The sequence below is a fragment of the Mesoplodon bidens genome (assembly GCF_964165515.1).
Source record: "Mesoplodon bidens genome assembly, chromosome: 19".
Classification (NCBI taxonomy): Eukaryota; Metazoa; Chordata; class Mammalia; order Artiodactyla; family Ziphiidae; genus Mesoplodon; species Mesoplodon bidens.
In genome coordinates this window covers 19,232,992-19,253,386 of record NC_138179.1, presented here as the reverse complement: position 1 = coordinate 19,253,386, position 20,395 = coordinate 19,232,992, and the positions used below count along the sequence as shown (strand labels likewise).

Genomic DNA, 20,395 nt, shown 5'->3' with positions numbered 1-20,395 from the left:
AAAAAAATTTTCCAGGGACTTCCCTGGTGGTCCAGTGGCTAAGACTCCATGCTCCCAATGTAGGGGGCCTGGGTTCGATTCCCTGGTCAGGGAACTGGATCCCACATGCCATAACTAAGAGTTTGAATGCCGCAACTAAAAGATCCCATGTGCGGCAATGAAGACCCGACACAGCCAAATAAATAAATATTTTAAAAAGTTCAATTCATTATATAATATTTTTTAAAGCAATAAAAATGAATTATTAGAAAAATGAAATACAGATTCGAGCCCATATTTATAATATTAGGTTCATCATATAAAATGACTATCAAATTGCTATCTGAGTTTCGAAATGCTTCCTTTGGCTGGTGATTACGGACCATTAACAGTTTGGTGGATTGGCACCAGTTAAGGGACCACACTTCAGCATTGCTTTGGGCAGAGTGGAGAATGATATTTGACTACGGTCTCTCCATAAGGACAGAGATTTTTGGTTTTGTTTATTAACTGACATATCACAGATGCCTAGAAGGGTGGCTGAAACAGCAAGCAACCAGTAAATGCTTATTGAATGGATTAAAATTACCATTCTAGACCCCCCCCACAGGATTTAAGCACATGTGAACTGAACCTTTTAAGGTAGAAAGTGAAACAATTAGAATACTTGCATTCAGTAAACATTTAATTCCTTCTATATGCCAGCCCCTGGGGATAACAAAGATTCATGATACAATTCCTGGCTTCCCCTTCTAGTGGGGAGCGTAGACTTTTATAAATAAATATTGGTTGATAATTCGAATATATATACTTCATCACAGTAGTGTAGACATTCTTGCCCTTATACCACACCCCCCTTCACTTATTTACAGTATAGCTGGCCAAATGATACTTGTTGGGCACCTTCAGTGTCTCAGCAAGGTCCTTATTTTTCTCTCAAAGCAGTTTCTCTAATGGACAACTTTACTATGACTAGTTAACTCTTTATAAATTACCTCAAAAATTAAAGGTTTTCTCCCCCCACCTTTTAAAGCTTTTTCTACTTAAAAAAATAAATTAATTTATTTTTGGCTGCATCAGGTCTTCATTGCTGCGTGTGGGCTTTTCTCTAGTTGTGGTGAGTGGGGGCTGCTCTTCGTTGTGGTATGCGGGCTTCTCATTGCAGCGGCTTCTCTTGTTGCAGAGCATGGGCTCTAGGTGTGTGGGCTTCAGTAGTTGTGGCACATGGGCTCAGTAGTTGTGGCTCATGGGTTCTAGAGCGCAGGCTCAGTAGTTGTGGCGCATGGGCTTAGTTGCTCCACGGCATGTGGGATCTTTCCGGACCAGGGCTCGAACCCGTGTCCCCTGCATTGGCAGGCAGATTCTTAACCACTGCACCACCAGGGAAGTCCCTTTTTTTAACTTTTTTTTCTTTCTTTCTTTCTTTTTTTTTTAAATGTCTTCAAAGTTTCTTTCTGGTCCTCAACCTTAGCTATCTTAGGTTTCCTACCAAGGTGGTTAACCACATTTTTCACAGGAGGAAACTCAGTTTGGCTTATTCACAATAGCAGAACCAAGACAGCTAGATTTCATTACTCTCTGAGCCTGTTCTTTAACAGTATTTAAATTAGGTCTGTATAGAGACTATAAAAGTGTGTCAATCCAATTATTCCTTTCCTACTTGGGTCCTAGGGTGTCTGTGGGGTCATATGTTCTTTGGTTTTCTTATGTTTGTTGTTGTTGTTGTTGTTGTTTTTTCTTATGTTTTTGAGGGTGAGTTAAAAGTTCTTAAAATAGATGTCAGGTAACCCTAAATCAAGGTATTCTAAAGGAAAATGGAATGTGTATGTTTTAAAATACAACTTTCCTAATTACAAATGAACATGTTTATTGTAGATTTGGAAAAGATAAAACATGATACAAACATCAGCCATCCCTTTGTAGCTTCTTAACATTTGATTATTTTTTTCATTGCATTTTGCCTTTTTTGTAAATTGAAATTCTGAAAGGAAGAACGCTTTTTTTTTTCTGACGTGGACCACTTTTAAAGTCTTTATTGAATTTATTACAAATTTTTTTAAGCTTTTAAAAATTATTTTTTTGGCTGTGTTGGGTCTTCGTTGCTGTGCGCAGGCTTTTTCTAGTTGCGGCGAGCGGGGGCTACTCTTCATTGCGGTGCGCGGGCTTCTCACTGTGGTGGCTTCTCTTGTTGCGGAGCACGGGCTCTAGGCTTGTGGGTTCAGTAGTTGTGGCTTGCGGGCTCTAGAGCACAGGCTCAGTAGTTGTGGCGCACGGGCTTAGTTGCTCTGAGGCATGTGGGATCTTCCTGGACCAGAGCTCGAACTGGTATCCCTTGTGTTGGCAGACGGATTCTTAACCACTGTGCCACCAGGGAAGCCCTTAAACTTGATTTTAAACTCAGGTCATCTTATTACCAAAACTACTGCTTTTTATACAATAGTACACTGTTAAATTCTGAAAACTTTGTGACTTTTGGAAGGGTAAAACTACTATTGCTTGTGGCCTCACCTGATATTTTGAATTTGTCTATTTCTCATCTTCTACCTGTAGGATTCTTAAAGTAAAATATCTGTCTATTTCAAGGCTTATGTAGAGAAGGTTGTTACTCTGAGACTTCCCTTAATACTCTTTTACCTAGTAGGATAATATTTATTTTTTGTATTTAGTAGTGCATAGGGTGGTTTATATTGTCATCATTAGCAGTCTAGGACTTTGGACTGTGCTTTATTCAAACTGTTGTGGACCTCTGTGGTGTGGTAATTCCCCAGGGAAATACTGTATCTTCAGTGTCTCTTCTGGTTGTTTTTACATCTCTCCCTTAGGATTATACCTTTGCTGCAACTTCTGCCCTTAGCATTTGCCTGGTGGAAAAAGAACAAAACTGTCATTAACCAGTTTGGTTTATACTTAACTCTTGCAGGTGCAGCAGTGGCACAGTGAGGGTGCTGTGCTTCCCGCTGCCCTCTTCAGAGTCTAAGGCATATGGTATGGCTGTTGGGGGAAGCAGTGCCACTGTGATAGGTCTTTTTTTCTTTAAATAAACTTAATTTTTAAAAAGTTTTAGATTTACAGAAAAATTCTGAAGACAGTAGAATTCCTATATTCCCCTCACCCAGTTTCCCCATTATTGTACTAACATCTTACATTAGTATGGTTCATTTGTCACAATTAATGAATCAGTATTTTTTTTTTTTTTGAATCTTTTTTTTTTAACTTATTTTTTTTGGCTGCATTGGGCCTTCGTTATTGTACGTGGGCTTTCTCTAGTTGCGGCGAGTGGGAGCTACTCTTCGTTGCAGTGTGCGGGCTTCTCATTGCAGTGGCTTCTCTTGTTGTGGAGCACAGGCTCTAAGGCACACAGGCTTCAGTAGTTGCAGAACGTGGGCTCAGTAGTTGTGGCACACGGGCTTAGTTGCTTCGTGGCATATGGAATCTTCCTGGACCAGGGCTCGAACCCGTGTCCCCTGTATTGGCAGGCGGATTCTTAACCACTGCGCCACCAGGGAAGTCCCGATAGATTATTATTAACTAAAGTCCATACTTTATTCAGATTTCCATATTTATTTATTTATTTATTGGCTGTGCCGCATGGCATGTGGAATCTTAGTTCCCCAACCAGGGATCGAACCCACACCCCTTGCAGTGGAAGCTCGGAGTCTTAACCACTGGACCGCCAGGGAAGTCCCAGATTTCCATAGTTTTTACCTAATGTCCATTTTTCTGTTCCAGGTGCCCATCTGGGATATCACATTGCATTTAGTTGTCCTAAGTCTTGTCTGTTCTTGGAGAATTTCTCAAGAGTTTCCTTGTTTTTTGTGTCTTACAATTTTGGGGAATACCTCTCAGGTATTTCGTGGGATGTCTCTCAAATTGGGGTTGTCTAATGTTTTTCTCTTGATTAGACTGCGGTTTTCAGAAAGAATACCACAGAGGTGAAGTGCCCTTCTTATCACATGCCAGTCGATAACCACACCACAACACTGGTGATGTGAACCTTGATCCCTTGGTTAAGGCAGTGGTGATCAGGTTTCTCCACTGTAAAGTTACTGTTTTTCTCTTCTCCTACCCTTATCTTTGTAAGCTACTCACTTAACCAAGTCCAGCCCATACTCATGTGGGAAGGAGGGACTAGGCCCCACCTATTGAAGGGGACACTACCTACAGCATTTGGAATTCATCTGTAAGGAAGACTTGTCACTTCTCCCATTTATTTGTTAATTCAATCATTTACTCAGTATGGGCTTATATATTTTATATTTGGGGGGTTAAAATCTGTATTGGGCAGGGTTCTGAAGAGAAACAGAACCAATAGGATGGATGTACAGATATATCTATATGTCATGTGATTGTAGGGGCTGGCTAGTCCAAATTCTGCAGGGTAGCCTGGCACCCTAGAGATGAGTCAGTGTTGTAGTACAATTCCTAAGGCAGTGTGCTGGCAGAATTTCCTCTTGCGGGGGAGGTCAGTCTTTTTAAAAATTAAGGCCTTCAGCTGATTGAATGAGGCCCACTCACATTATGGAGGGTGATCTGCTTTACTAAAAGTCTGCTGATTTAAATTGTAATCTCATTAAAAAAAAAAATCCCTTCACAGGGCTTCCCTGGTGGCGTGGTGGTTGGGAGTCCGCCTGCCGATGCAGGGGACACGGGTTCGTGCCCTGGTCTGGGAGGATCCCGCATGCCGCGGAGCGGCTGGGCCCGTGAGCCATGGCCGCTGGGACTGCGCGTCCAGAGCCTGTGGTCCGCAAAGGGAGAGGCCACAGCAGTGAGAGGCCCGCGTACCAAAAAAAAAAAAAAAAAAAATCCCGTCACAGAAACATCTGGAGTAATGTTTGATGACATATCTGGGTACTGTGGCCCAGCAAAGTTGACATAAATTAATCATCATATATTTATTTTGTTCCTTATGTCATTCATTTTGTCCCTAAATTGTTCCAGCTTTGGTCATTGAGAGTTCTTTCAACTTGGCTCTGATGTTGCTTTGACATGCAGTCAACCTTTTAGTTTTTAAGCACTTCCTTATTTTCTGATGACTACAGGATGTGTCAGACCTATCTTGTATTTTCTCTATCTCAGCCCTGGAGTCAGCTGTTTCTCCAAGAATAGTATCTAGAAACCAAGATCTGAGCATTGAAAGTAGTCGTTGCTACTGGAGTGTCATTACCTTATAGGACAGCAGTAGGCAATATGTGTATTTTAACTTAGGTATATACATATCTATAATGTTTCTGTATATCCATCTGTATATGTATTAAGCTACCCCTAGGTTCATACTGATGTTTCTGACTCTAATCAAGTAGCAGAATGTTCATTCTAGTCTTCCCTTCTTGTTTTCTTGTAACTTCCCTCTCTGACAGTGAGAAACCTGGCCCCTACCAGTTGTTTAAAAGCAGTTTTAGAATTTTTAACTCATACCCTTGTGGGAAACAAGTTTACAACTAGAATACAGTGTTTATATACAGTTCTTTGTCCTTATCTTTTCAGTTTACAAATATTGATTTCCAACCTTACTTAAGTCAGCGTCCCACCCCCCCAACCCCTTCAGTGAGGTTATGTCATACATTTGTAATACAGTTAGATTCATTTGTCATAGTCTTCATTCCATCCTTGTCGATTTTTTTTTTTTTTTTTTTTCCTTTTTTTGCGATACGCGGACCTCTCACTGTTGTGGCCTTTCCCGTTGCGGAGCACAGGCTCTGGACGCACAGGCTCAGCAGCCATGGCTCACGGGCCCAGCCGCTCCGCGGCATGTGGGATCTTCCCGGACTGGGGCACGAACCCGTGTCCCCTGCATCGGCAGGCAGACTCTCAACCACTGCGCCACCAGGGAAGCCCCAATCCTTGTCGATTTTTAATTCCCCTGTGTGTCCCCCTTGCAGTTGACCACTCCCTCCTCCACCAGTCCCTGCAACCACTGATCTATTTTCTGTCTCTGCAATTTTGCCTTCTCCCTAAATTTGTCATATGTAGCTTTTAGGGTCTGGCTTCTTTCATTTAGCAATATGCATTTAAAATTCATCTACATTTGTTACATGAATCAGTAGCCTGTTCCTTTTTATCACTGAATAGTATTCCACTGTATACTTTCCAGTGTATACATTCCATTGTACCACAGTTTACTTATCTGTTCCTATGTTAAAGGATATCTTGGAGGGGGCTTCCCTGGTGGCGCAGTGGTTGAGAGTCTGCCTGCCGATGCAGGGGACGCGGGTTCGTGACCTGGTCTGGGAGGATCCCACATGCCGCAGAGCGGCTGGGCCCGTGAGCCATGGCCGCTGAGCCTGTGCATCCGGAGCCTGTGCTCCGCAACGGGAGAGGCCACAACAGTGAGAGGCCCGCATACCGCAAAAAAAAAAAAAGGATATCTTGGTTGTTTCCTATTTTTAGTGATTATGAGTAAAGCTGCTGCAAACATTTGTATACAGGTTTTTGTGTGAAAGTAAAGTTTTCAGTTACCTTGAATAAATACCTAGTAGTATGATTGCCGATTGTATGGCAAGACTGTGTTTAACTTGATAAGAAACTGCCAAATTGTCTTTCACGGTGGCTGTACCACACATTTTATTGTAAACATAGTACCATCCTAATGCATTGTTCTGCATCTCGATTTTTCACTTAATATAGTGTAGACATCTTTATGTATTCGTATGTAGAAACTTATTTTGTTCTTTTCAAACACAGTATTCCATTGTATAGCTAAAGCAAAATTCAATTTTTATTAAAACACTTCTTTAAATTATAAAAATATTGCATATTCATGGCAAATATATAAGTTCTACCAAAGAGAATAAAATGAAAAGTAAGTCTCCCATCCATTCACTCCTCTCCTTTTCCATCTCCAGAAGGGAATTTATAGTTCATGCTTATGGTTACCGTTATAATTTGTATGATAGCTCTTAATTCATGACTTTAACTTCTCACTGTGAAAGATGAAGACTTTCATAACACTAATTCCCTTTCCTGATTTTTGTTATATATTTGTAGCTCTTCTAATGGTTGGCTTAATTATTAAAATGATTTATCAACCTTACATAGGAGTTTTTGCTATGAAAGTTAAAAAAATTAGATCACTTACTGTTCAGTGATTCCCCCCCCATGCAGCTTTTGTTAATTGTTTTTATATTATCAGGGTTTATAACATTTATATTCTTTTTTATAACTGAAATGTTTTGTCTTGTCTCAAGAGCCAGAAAACACCATTTATATAATTATGTTAATGTATTCATTGTATACCAAATAACGATTTTGTACCTAAATAGGCCGTGTAGTTCTCATCATTGAAACTGTGTCTATTGAAGGAGAATCTTTAAGTATCAAACAAAGTCTTACTTCCTTCACCTTCACTTAGTTATTCTGGCTCATATGCAACTATTTTCTCATAACCCATGTTGTCCTATTTCTAGTATTTCTTAAATTTTATAAAGAGTGTGTGGGTGGTAAATTTTGAGTCCTTGCATATTGAAAAATGCCTTTATTTTGTCCTCACATTTGATTGTTAGCTTTTCTGAGAATTGAATTCTGTCTGGGTTGAAAATCTTTTCCCCATGAAACTTTGATGTCATTGTTTCATTGTCTATCGTGTCCAGAATTCCTTATGAGAAGACAGTGAAGGAGAATTACTCATGTCAGTCTAATTTTACTTCCTGTGTAGACACATTTTTGAAGTTCTAAAGGATATTCTTCATACTCAGTTATAAAATTTTACCCATATATGTCTCAAGTGTAAACTTTTTTTATTCGTTGTTTTAGACTCTCAATGGGCTCTTTTAGGCTGAAGGCTTAGGTCTGTCTTTAGCTCAGAAATTTCCTTCTTTTATTATTTTGTCATCTTCTTCATTCCCCTACATTGTGTTTGGAACTTCTACTAGTCATGTATTTGATCACTTTTCTTTCTCTCCTTATCTCCATTGTCCATTTTCTGTCTTCTGTTACGATATTGTGGAGATTTCCTACACTTTTTTTTTCCATATTAGTGACTTGGTCTTCAGCCATGCCTGTTTTTTTTTTGTTTGTTTAGACTGGCCATTTTAGTTTTCATCTTGGCAATTTTCTGTATTTTTTTTTTTAAAGAAACGATATGATGATTTTTTAAATTAATTATTTTTGGCTGCGTTGGGTCTTCGTTGCTGTGCACAGGCTTTCTCTAGTTGTGGCGAGCGGGGGCTACTCTTTGTTGTGGTGCACAGGCTTCTCATTGTGGTGGCTTCTCTTGTTGCGGAGCACAGGCCCTAGGCATTCGGGCTTCAGTAGTTGTGGCACGCGCGCTCAGTAGTCGTGGCTCACGGGCTTAGTTGCTCCGTGGCATGTGGGATCTTCCCAGACCAGGGCTCGAACCCGTGTCCCCTGCATTGGCAGGGGGATTCTTAACCACTGCACCACCAGGGAAGTCCCAGCAATTTTATTTCTAATTTCCAAGAACTTAGTCTCTGCTTTTCCTCCCCCCCGATATGAAAGTATATATATATATTTTTTTTTTTTTTTTTTTTTTTTTTTTGCGGTATGTGGGCCTCTCACTGTTGTGGCCTCTCCCGTTGCGGAGCACAGGCTCCGGACGCACAGGCCCAGCGGCCATGGCTCACGGGCCCAGCCGCTCCGCGGCATGTGGGATCTTCCCGGACCGGGGCACGAACCCGTGTCCCCTGCATCGGCAGGCGGACTCTCAACCACTGCGCCACCAGGGAAGCCCTGAAAGTATATTTTTTATGGCAGATTTATTGAGGCTTAATTTGCATATCATAAAACCTACTCATTTTAGGTGTACAGTCAGTATGTTTAGAGTTATGCAGCCATCATCATAGTGTAATTTAATTTTTTTAATAATTAAAAAATTTTGTTTATTTGGTTGTGCTGGGTGTTAGTGGCAGCAAGTGGGCTTTTTAGTTGCAGCTTGCTGGCTCCTTAGTTGTGGCATGTGAACTCTTAATTGCACATGCATGTGGGATCTAGATCCCTGACCAGGGATCAAATCCTGTACCCCTGCATTGGGAGTACAGAGTCTTATCCACTGTGCCACCAGGGAAGTCCCCCATAGTGTAATTTTAGAACATTTCCATCACCTCAGCAAGAAATCTTGTGCCCATTAGGAGACACTCCCCTTTACCCAGGCAACTACTAATCTGCTTTCTGTCCCTATGAACTTGCCTTTTCTGGACATTTCATGAAAATGAGATAATACAATATGTGTTCTTTTGTTATGGCTTTTTTCACTTGGCATAATGTTTTTAAGAGTGATCTGGGTTGGGCTTCCTTGGTGGTGCAGTGGTTAAGAATCTGCCTGCCAACGCAGGGGACATGGGTTCGAGCTCTGGTCCCGGAAGATCCCATATGCCATGGAGCAACTAAGCCCATGAGCCACAACTACTGAAGCCCATGTGCCTAGAGCCCATGCTCCACGACAAGAGAAGCCACCGCAATGAGAAGCCCTCACACCGCAACAAAGAGTAGCCCCCACTCGCCGCAACTAGAGAAAGCCTGCGTGCAGCAATGAAGACCCAATACAGCCAAAAATAAATTTAAAATAAGGTTGATCTGGGTTGTAGCATATTGTTCCAGCATCATTTGCTGAAGACACTAAACTTTTTCTACTGAATTACTTTGGAACTTCTGTTGAAAATCTGTTGACCAACCTATTGTAGGTATCTTTGGGGACTCTGTATTCAGTTACATTGATCTATATGTGTACCTTATGCTGATATCACAGTTTGATTATTGCTGTATAGTAAGTCCTAAAATCATGCAGTGTAAGTCTTCTAACTTTGTTTTTCTTTTAAAAATTGTGTAGGCTTTTTGAGGTCTTTTTAAGTCAGTTTGACACAGTTTCTACAAAAAAGCCTACTGTGATTTTGAGTGGAATTACAGTGAATATATAGATTAATTTGAGGAGAAATGATATCTTAATACTGAGTCTTCCATTAATATGGTATATTTCTCCATTTATTTAAGTCTTTTTATTATTTATTTAAAAATATTTACATATTTATTTATTTGGTTGCGCTGGGTCTTAGTTGCAGCATGCGGAATCTTTAGTTGTGACATGCTGGATCTTTTAGTTGTGGCATGTGAACTCTTAGTTGTGGCATGTGGGATCTAGTTCCCTGACCGGGGGTCGAACATGGTCCCCTGCATTGGGAGCATGGAGTCTTAGCCCTGGACCACCAGGGAAGTCCCTATTTAGGTCTTTTTAAATTTTAGCAAGTTTGTAGTTTTTACTGTATAGATTTTGTATCTGCTTTGTTAAGTGTATCCCGAAGTATTTGATGTAGAAATACAATTGATTTTTTTTCTTTTCTTTCTTTTAAATTTTTATTGGAATGTAGTTGATTTACAATGTTGTGTTTCAGGTGTACAGCAAAGTGAATCAGTTATACATATACATATATCCACTCTTTTTTAGATTCTTTTCCCATATAGTCATTACAGAGCAGTGAGTAGAGTAGCCTGTGCTATACAGTAGGTTGTTATTAGTTATCTATTTTATATATAGTAGTGTGTATATATATAGTCAATCCCAGTCTCCCAGTTCCCAACCACCCCCTTCCCCTGGCAACCAAAAGTTTGTTTTCTACATCTGTGACTCTATTTCTCTTTTGTAAGTAAGTTCATTTGTACCATTTTTTCTTTTTAGATTCCACATATAAGCGATATCATATATTTGTCTTTGTCTGACTTCAGTTAGTATGACAATCTCTAGGTCCATCCATGTTGCTGCAAATGGCATTATTTTGTTCTTTTTTATGGCTGAGTAATATTTCACTGTATATATGTACCACATCTTCTTTATCCATTCCTCTGTTGATGGACATTTAACAATTGATGTTTTTGGTATTTTGACCTTGTACTGTGCAGCCTTGCTGAATTACTAGATCTAGTAGCCTTTTTATATTTTCCTTAGTATTTTTTACATACACAGCTATAGTCTGCAAATAAACACAGTTTTATTTCTTTAATCTATATGCTTTTAAATTAATTTTCTTACTACACTCGCCATGATTTGCCATACAATGTTGCATAGAAGTGATGTAGTGATTTCTCCTTGATTTCATGTTCTGAATCTGGATCACTGTTGCCGTACTCTTCTTGAACTCTTGGCTCCAGGGTTGCTGGTAGATTAGTTCTGTATCTCTCTGGTTGTCATACTGGAAGTTCTTTCCCTAACTCATTCTTTTAGCCATTTGAATAACTTTGTAAGCACCTAATTTCTCATTAAATTCCTTCTCATTAAAATACTGAATGTATTTTCTGTTTTCTGCACCCTGAACCTTGACTGATAACACTTCCATTTACCATATGGGTCATTCTTAGGGTCCTTGGAGACTATTTCTTTATGGGTTAGGTAATAATTAACATTGGAGTAAAAAAATTAATGTCTGGCCAGTCTCCTTTTTTTTTTTTTTTTTTTTTTTTTTTTGCAGTACGCGGGCCTCTCACTGTTGTGGCCTCTCCCGTTGCGGAGCACAGGCTCCGGACGCGCAGGCTCAACGGCCATGGCTCACGGGCCCAGCCGCTCTGTGGCATGTGGGATTTTCCCGGACTGGGGCACGAACCCGTGTCCCCTGCATCGGCAGGCGGACTCTCAACCACTGCACCACCAGGGAAGCCCCAGTCTCCTTTTTAATGGTTCCTTCATGATCTGATTCCACTTCTCAGTGAGCTACATAGAAACGTTTTCTTTATAGAGATTGAGAAGGCAGTATTATCTTGAAGATGATATGGTTATATTATCTAAGAGTGGTTTAAATAAATAACAGTGGCCCTGCCATTTAATTATAAGTTGCTTCTTTCAATCCCTGGGTGCACATTTTTACAAATAGTTTAATCTGGGGAGTACAGCAGGAAGTACTGCTCAAAACCAGACATTCTGTAAATGCTTTGTTATTCATTTTGAAGTGTTGAAGGTGGTGCCTTGACAGTGTTCTTAGGTAATTAGCTGAGCCATACTATATGGGATAGAAATTTGCTCATTTGTGTATAAGAAAGGAGATCGAAAAACTTCTAAGGCTAATTTGCTTTTCATCAGAGGTAGTCTTGTCCTAAAGGTAAACATTTAAATGCTGACTTTAAATATTACTGGGTTTGGAGACACTGGAGAAATTGCTTCTGAAAGGAAGTACATTTTTTATTTTTTTAATTTTTGGCTGTGTTGGGTCTTTGTTGCTGTGCACGGGCTTTCTCTAGTTGTGGCGAGCAGGGCTACTCGATGTTGCAGTGCACGGGCTTATCATTGTGGTGGCTCCTCTTGTTGCAGATCACGGGCTCTAGGCACGCGGGCTTCAGTAGTTGTGGCTCACAGGCTCTAGAGGGTAGGCTCAGTAGTTGTGGCGCATGGGCTCTAGAGTGCACGCTCAGTAGTTGCGGCGCACGGGCTTAGTTGCTCCGCGGCATGTGGGATCTTCCTGGACCAGGGCTTGAACTTGTGTCCCCTGCATTGGCAGACGGATTCTTAACTACTGCGCCACCAGGGAAGCCCAGTACATTTGTTTAGCAGGGAAGACAGTCAGTTATATTTGTAATTGCCATAAGATATGAGGCTCATATAGTAGGAAGAGTTGGTGAGAGGATCATTTAGGAAGTGATATCTAAGCTAAGACTAAAGGATAATTATAGGAACTAGCCAGATGTTTGAAAAGGCCAGGACATTTGGGGAAAGAAACTAAGAGATCTAGAAGGGCTAGGGGTGATGGTGGCATGAGTCAGTGAAGAGTATTAAGCCATTTTAATTATCCATTGGAATAGTCTTCTCTTCAGTAGTAAGACCTCATTAAGGCTTTCTGGAAGATGTGTGCTCTGCACTAGGTGTTTATTCTCTGTTGGCCACATAGAGTATATGTATCTGCATTATAGGTAACTGGTCAGTGAGTATAGTCTGATATTTGCTGCTACCATATTCAGTTAAGATTACCAAGATTAAATTACATTTTTTGAGAATTGACTAAAGATTCTGGGGTCAATCCCTTCCTCTCGGGTTCTTAAATGGATATTGTAGTCTGGAATCCTCTGAACTTTTTTTTTTTTTTTTTTTTTTTTTTTGCTGTACGCGGGCCTCTCACTGCTGTGGCCTCTCCCGTTGCGGAGCACAGGCTCCGGACACACAGGCTCCGCGGCATGCGGGATCCTCCGGGACAGGGGCACGAACCCGTGTCCCCTGCATCGGCAGGCGGACCCTCAACCACTGCGCCACCAGGGAAGCCCTGAACTTTTCTATTCAAAATTAACTGTGCATTTAGTGGAGGGAGAGGAAGATCTGTCTCTTAATTTAGATTCTGAGTTTTGAAACCACCTGCCTGCTGATCTCCCTTTATTCCCTCTCCCCCTCAACAAATTAAATATCATTGTTATGGATACCCTTAAATGCTTCCTCAGACTCTGTAGAGTGCTGTGCACCTACCCTGCCGCACACCGCCCTCCACAGAGGTGTCTTTACTGAAATGGGCTTTGGGTGAAATCACTGCTGTCTCCACCTGTGGAGAGAGTGCTGTCAGCAGCAGCCTTGTGAAATTCATTCTGGGTGTTGTGAAGATAGTATATAACAGTGTCCTTTTTAAGGGGACCTTCAAGGAGTAAGTTCATTCTTTTTGTTAGCAATGCAAATAATTCTTTTTAATTAGAAAAATAATTTTTTCAACTTTAGTGGTACTTAGTTGTGTGGCTTTCTGATCATAGTTTTTTTTCATATCAGCTGCTAGAAATCTTGAGTTAACTGAACTAGTCATTCATCAAAAAGAGACAGTAGCCTTAATGACTACTACATTATATTAGTAGCACATAAAACAGTACTTTGCTTGACATATATTAGGCATTCAGTAAATATATGTTGAATGGATGGCATTGTTCAAGTAGCTGCTAAGTTTAAATCTCTGGAAGGGATGTTAGAAAAGAAATTGCTGGAAGATTATATTAGAAGAGCTAAGCAGTCTTTTTCTTGGATTTCTACAGTTGTATTACTTCCTCTTTAGTATCTTTTTCTGAAGCATATTTCTTCTTTTCTCTGTTCCTCCTTTCTAGACTCCTGTGGAAAGTATAGGTTACCTAGATGAGACTGCAGTATCTTACCTACTTCGAAGGACCATAAAAACTGAGTTCATTGGCTATGTAATCTGTATATTTAGGATTAGTTCAGTTGAGGTCTGGCTACAATGTTCATACTTATTTTTTAAAAATTATTTATTTATTTATTTTTGGTGACACCAGGTCTTAGTTGTGGCTAGTGGGATCTTTGTTGCAGCATGCGGACTTCTTAGTTGGTGCATATGGACTTCTTAGTTGTGGCATGTGAACTCTTAGTTGCAGCACGTGAACTCTTAGTTGCAGCACGCATGCGGGATCTAGTTCCCCAAACAGGGATCAGACACCGTGCCCACTGCATTGGGAGCATGGACTCTTACCCACTGGACCACTGGGGAAGTCCCTATACTTACTGTTGACTTGCATTGATATTCGATATTTATTGGATTAGTAAAAAGAATGATCTACATGTAAAGACTTCTTTCAGTAGGTAGAAAATATACCTAAGATGAGAATTAAAATTGGTCTTCATATTAATGGCAGTAAATGATATTTGTATTTTAAGGATGGTCATTTTTATAAAAAGAAGTTGTAAGTTGTGTAGCAGTTCTGAATACTGTATTGTTGAAACATGGATGGCAGATATGAGCATCCTATTAGTAATCGTAATGTGAAAATAGTTTGAAAAGTGCAGTTGTGAATTATTCAACACTTCTATTTCATATTATGGGAAATACCTATTATGATTTTGAATAGAACCATAGGTTGTTTACTTAAAAAAGGATGGCTGTGTTCTTCCTCTCCCTTCTCAGTTTGAGTCTCTGGAATCTGTTCTATTTTTACTTGTGGATCTACATACTGAAGCTGTCTCTGATTTCATGTTCTGAAGATCAACAAGAGATCTTCTCTTGTAAGATGAGAGTTGTATAATAGGTGACTATTAGAAGAGTAAACAAGTCTTAGTAAGTCAGTAAACATTAATTGAGGGTTTTTTTCAGTAAAAACAATGCTGTACCAAATGTCTCTTGGTACTATGACTAAAGATAATTCAGTAATTCAGTGGCTGGCTTTATGCCTGATAAATAATTGCTAGAAGTAATTTTTTTGGTAGTATTGTTGAAGCTTTATTTTCTTTATGCTTAATTTTTAAACTCTTTTTAAGTGATCAGTGAAAGTAATACATATGAAATATTTACAAATTGTTGGAAATTAGCCAGGATTATTGAATTTGAAAAAAGTCTGGCAAATCAAATTTAATCTTCGTTCTTATTATAAACTGAAAGTGAAGCAGTACTGTTTAAAATTCAAATTGAGCAACATTATACTTTTTAAGGCGTTAGAATCTGCTTAGGGCTTGGTTTGAAAAGATTTTGGGGGAGGGGGCTGTGCTGTGCGGCTTGCAGGATCTTAGTTCCCCCACCAGGGACTGAACCCCGGCCCTGGCAGTGACAGCGTCGAGTCCTAACCACTGGACTGTCAGGGAATTCCCTGAAAAGATTTTTGATTCTTAGAAGATTACCTTTGCTAAACACTGCAGAGAAGACCTAATGACAGTCCTCCCTCCCCCCAAAAAGTAACGAACATTAGGTTGTTGTTACGAGGCTGGGGCCTGTGTTTCTCACTTGCCCAGTTGGTGCTATCGTTCTGCTTGTTCTTTCTGGATCTCTGGCCTAACATGGCATCATATCAGACTTTAATTATGCATCAATTTATTTTGCAAAGCTGATTTAAAGTTTTCAGATAATTATGTTTTCAAGTTGAAGTTTGATCTTTTATTTCATTGGCACATGAATACATATAATAAGCAAAACTTGTTTGAATTTTGAATTGTAGGAAATTTCTAAAGACGGGAAATTTGTAGTGTTTTCCCACCCTTAACGCTCATCACTTTTAAAATTCTGGTGTTGTCTGTATATTCATGGTTTGTTCTTTGAAATTGGTATGTTCCATTCTTTATTTTTACCTAAAGTTTCTTCTTAAGGTTATGGCATCCTTTGCCCTCCCCCGCCGCCCCCCGAATTTTGCCTGCTCCTCACCCATTTTTTATTTCCCCTTAATCTGTGGCAGGGTAGACCTAGGGGCAGATAGCCATATGGAACTTGTCTATTAGTTAAATAGACAGTCGGGCATACTTTTTTTTTAAAAAAAGAATTTTATTGGGGCTTCCCTGGTGGCGCAGTGGTTGAGAGTCCGCCTGCCGATGCAGGGGACACGGGTTTGTGCCCCGGTCCGGGAAGATTCCACATGCCGCGGAGCTGCTGGGCCCGTGAGCCATGGCCGTTGAGCCTGCGCGTCTGGAGCCTGTGCTCCACGATGGGAGAGGCCACAACAGTGAGAGGCCCGCGTACCGCAAAAAAAAAAAATACCAAAGAATTTTATTTTTTAATTTATTTATCTATTTATTTATTTATTTGGCTGCATTGGGTCTGTTGCTGCACGCAGGCTTTCTCTGCTTGCGGCGAGCCGAGGCTACTCTTTTGTTGCAGTGCACAGGCTTCTCATTGTGGTGGCTTCTCTTGTTGGGGAGCACGCGTTCTAGGTGTGCAGGCTTCAGTAGTTGTGGCACACGGGCTCAGTAGTTGTGGCTCACAGGCTCTAGAGTGCAGGCTCAATAGTTGTGGTGCACGGACTTTGTTCGTCTGCAGCATGTGGGATCTTCCTGGACCAGCGTTCAAACCTGTGTCCCTGCATTGGCAGGTGGATTCTTAACCACTGCACCACCAGGGAAGCCCCAGCTGTGAAATTTTCTTGCAAAAAATTCGCATCTGAATCTGATCAAGCTTCTGGATCTACCAATTTATAGGAAACACAGGGTACAGAAAACATGTTCAAAGACACCACAGGAGGATACAATCAGTAAAATCTAGAAGGAAATTCTATAGAACAAGTGTCTTTTTTTTTTTTTTTAACAAATAAGTGACAGGAAAAGAAAAAGGCTCAGGAAACCTACAAATTATTAACTAAATACAGTGTAGGGATCTTGTTTGGATGGACCCTGATTCTAACCAACTAACTGTAAAAATAGTCTTTATGGAGGAAGAGTGAAAATTTGAGCACTGGGTATCTGATACTAATAAATTGTTCATTTTTCTTAGGCTGTGATAATAATATTGTGGTTATGTTTTAGAACTTTTAATTTTAGTATGACAGGTGGAATTTAAAATCCAGGTTGAGAGGGTATGGGTAGGGAAATAGATAAACAAGATGGGCCATGTATTGATAATTGAACCTGGATCATGGGTACATGGTAAACCGTTTTACTATTCTACTCTGCTGATAATTTGGTAAGTTTAAAAAGGGACATATATGCTTATGCTTTGGTCTTATCTGAATTGCATGAAATCCAGTTTTTATATATGAGGCAAATGAGTTTTCTCAATTGTTAAATTTTTTTCTTGAGTTGTCTTCTCAGACTAAGACCAGTAGAACTTTTGGGGGATAGTATTTATCATATGAATTATCTGTGAGACTTAAATTCATGCCTCATCATGTTTTGTGTGTTTCATGGTTGGGCTAAAGATTTTTTTTTTTTTTTAAAGAAATAAGATTAAAATAACTTCTGAGACCCATTCCTTTTGACATTTGCTTCAGTACTAGGGCAAGCTGTATAGAGAACCTTTTTCCATATTATTGATTGGGCTTCTTATTCGGAGATCCTTTGAAGTACAGACTGCTATGTTGTGTGCTCTAGTGTTAATAGCAATAATTAGCTATTCTTTGGTTGCTTTTTGTTATGCTATTTATTCCTCATTAACTTGATTTACTGTTGAGGATAACTTTGGCTCTGCCTTCAATAAATGAAGGACATAGTGCTGTTTTAGAAACCTGCTGGAGCACCAGTGTATTTGTTTGCCTCAATTTTTTCTTTTGGCTAATAGTCATTGCTGTTTTTTTCCAGAGACATCCCTGGAGCTTCAGTCTCCAGAGTTTACATCTGTTGCAACCAAAGAGAAATTTACCAATCATATGTATTTTTCACCTTCTTGAAAAAAGGTTTGAAGAAGAGTGTAGTGAAATCTCTCACCCTCTTATATAGGAAAAGAGGACTTGGCCTTGTTTTAAAGCTTTATAGCTTTTAAGTGATTGGATCATGTAAAAACTATCTCACATAGCACTTTCAACTCAGAGTGCTGACATAGCAAATTTAATCTCTAAATTTAATTCTATAGTCATTTAGCAAATATTGAGTGCCTACTTTTATAAGCATTGTAGTACTTTAAAGAACAGAATATAAAAGTCTTGCTGGCACAGAATTTACATTTAGTGTGGGAAGACAGATAATAAACTAGATAATTAAGTTAAAATGTGATGTGTTAGTGATAAGTTACCTGAAGGGAAAATAAGTGGGGAAAGAGGATGGAAAGTTGAGGGTGGAGCATCGGTGTCTGGGGGCCAAGCTTTCCAGGCAGTGAGGCTCTGAGGTGGGAGGAGGGGCCTGGTTGTCAGCAGACAGCAAGGTGAGGGTTGATAGTGTGGTCTTTATAGGGAAGAACTTTAGCTTTTATGCTGAGACAAACCATTAGAAGGTTTTCAGCATAGGAGTTGACATGATTTGATTTACATTTTAACAGGATCACGCTTGACTTGTGATGCTGAGTGTATAGACTGCAGGGAGAGAAGGGCAGAAACAAATAGACTATGAAACTTTAGCATAAGCCAGAAGAGATATGACATTGGCCTGGACCAGAATGGTGGCAGTGGAGATGATAAATGGTTGAATTTTTGGTTATATTTGATAAATCGAGTGGTCAGGATTTACTGATGAGCCAGATTTTGGGGGGGGGAGGGGAGAGAGAGAGAGAGAGAGAGAGAGAGAGAGAGAGAGAGAGAGAGAGAGAGAGAGAGAGAGAGTGTGTGTGTGTGTGTGTGTGTGTGTGTGTGTGTGTGTGTGTGTGTGTGTGTGTGTGTGTGTGTGTGTGTGTGTGTGTGTGTGTGTGTGTGTGTGTGTGTGTGTGTGTGTGTGTGTGTGTGTGTGTGTGTGTGTGTGTGTGTGTGTGTGTGTGTGTGTGTGTGTGTGTGTGTGTGTGTGTGTGTGTGTGTGTGTGTGTGTAGAGAGAGGGAGAGAATGTGTCCAGGATGCCTTCAAGGTTTTTGGCCTGAGCAACTGAAAGGAGGGAGTTGGCATTAACTGCGATGGAAAAGATTGCAGGACCAGGTAGAGGGATTACCAGGGGCTGAGTTCTGAATACACTGATTTTTTTTTTTTTTTTTTGGCGGTACACGGGCCTCTCACTGTTGTGGCCTCTCCCGTTGCAGAGCACAGGCTCCGGACGCGCAGGCTCAGCGGCCATGGCTAACAGGCCCAGCCACTCCGTGGCATGTGGGATCTTCCCAGATCGGGGCACGAACCTGTGTCCCCTGCATCGGCAGGCGGACTCTCAACCACTGCGCCACCAGGGAAGCCCTGGATACACTGATTTTGAACAGCCTATTAGACATTGAAGTAGAAAAGCCTTATAGTCAGTTTATCATATATGATCAGGAAGTCAGTGAAAAGGTATGGCTTAGAGACATAAACTGGGGAATTGTTAGTGTATAGATTGTAAGTAAACCATGAGACTGGTTGGGGTCAGTAAGAGAAGAGAATTAAGGACCAAATCTTGGGACACACCAGCATTAAGAAGTCAGAGAAATTATCAGAAACTACAAAAGGAGTGTGAGAGGGCATGGTCAGGGAGGTAAGTGGAAAACCAAAATATGGTGGGTGGCCTGTAAGCCAAGTGAAGAAATTTCAGGGAGGGAGGGAGATCAGCTGTGTCAAATAAGAGGTCAGGTAAGACAAGGACAGATAAATGATTACTTGAGGTGAGTGGAGACTTTGAAAAGGACAGTTTTAAGTGCCACTGGTGGGGGCAGAAGCCAGGTTGGTGTGAGCTTAAGTGAATAGAAGGAAAGGAACTGGAGAAAGGGAATGCAGGTGACTCCTAGAAGTTGTGCTTTTAAAGTAGGGCAGCAGAGAAATGGGACAGTAACTGGAGCAAGTGTGGGCTTCATTTTTGTGTTTGTAAAGGTTGGAAAATGATAGCATGTATGTTGATGGGATTGAATTCAGTAGAGATGGAAGAATTGATGACACAGGAGAGGGTAGGAATTTCTGGAGCAATGTCTGAGTGAGGAAATTAGATGGGATCTAATTACTGCCCAGTTTGGAAGCCTTAGCTCGGAGCATGGGCAGCTAGCTCATCTAGAGTAACATGCGAGAAGGTGGAGTAATGAGTCTATGGGCAGAGATTCAGGGAAGACATTGGATTTGTATACAGTGTGGAAAATTTTAGTACTTACCTCATAGGATTTTTGTGAGTATTAAATAGGTTAATACTTGTAAAGGGATGATTATAGAATATAGCAAAGCACTCAGTAAGTGTTGACTGTTATCATCACTTGTAGAGGTAACTATAAACAATTTGGTGTATGA

The 20,395-nt window shown here is 40.4% G+C and overlaps 1 protein-coding gene across 1 annotated transcript in view; it reads left to right on the top strand.

Moving 5' to 3' along the window:
- UBE2G1 (ubiquitin conjugating enzyme E2 G1) overlaps positions 1-20,395 on the top strand; it is a 96,967-nt gene that overhangs the window by 12,227 nt on the left and 64,345 nt on the right. The window lies entirely within an intron of this gene.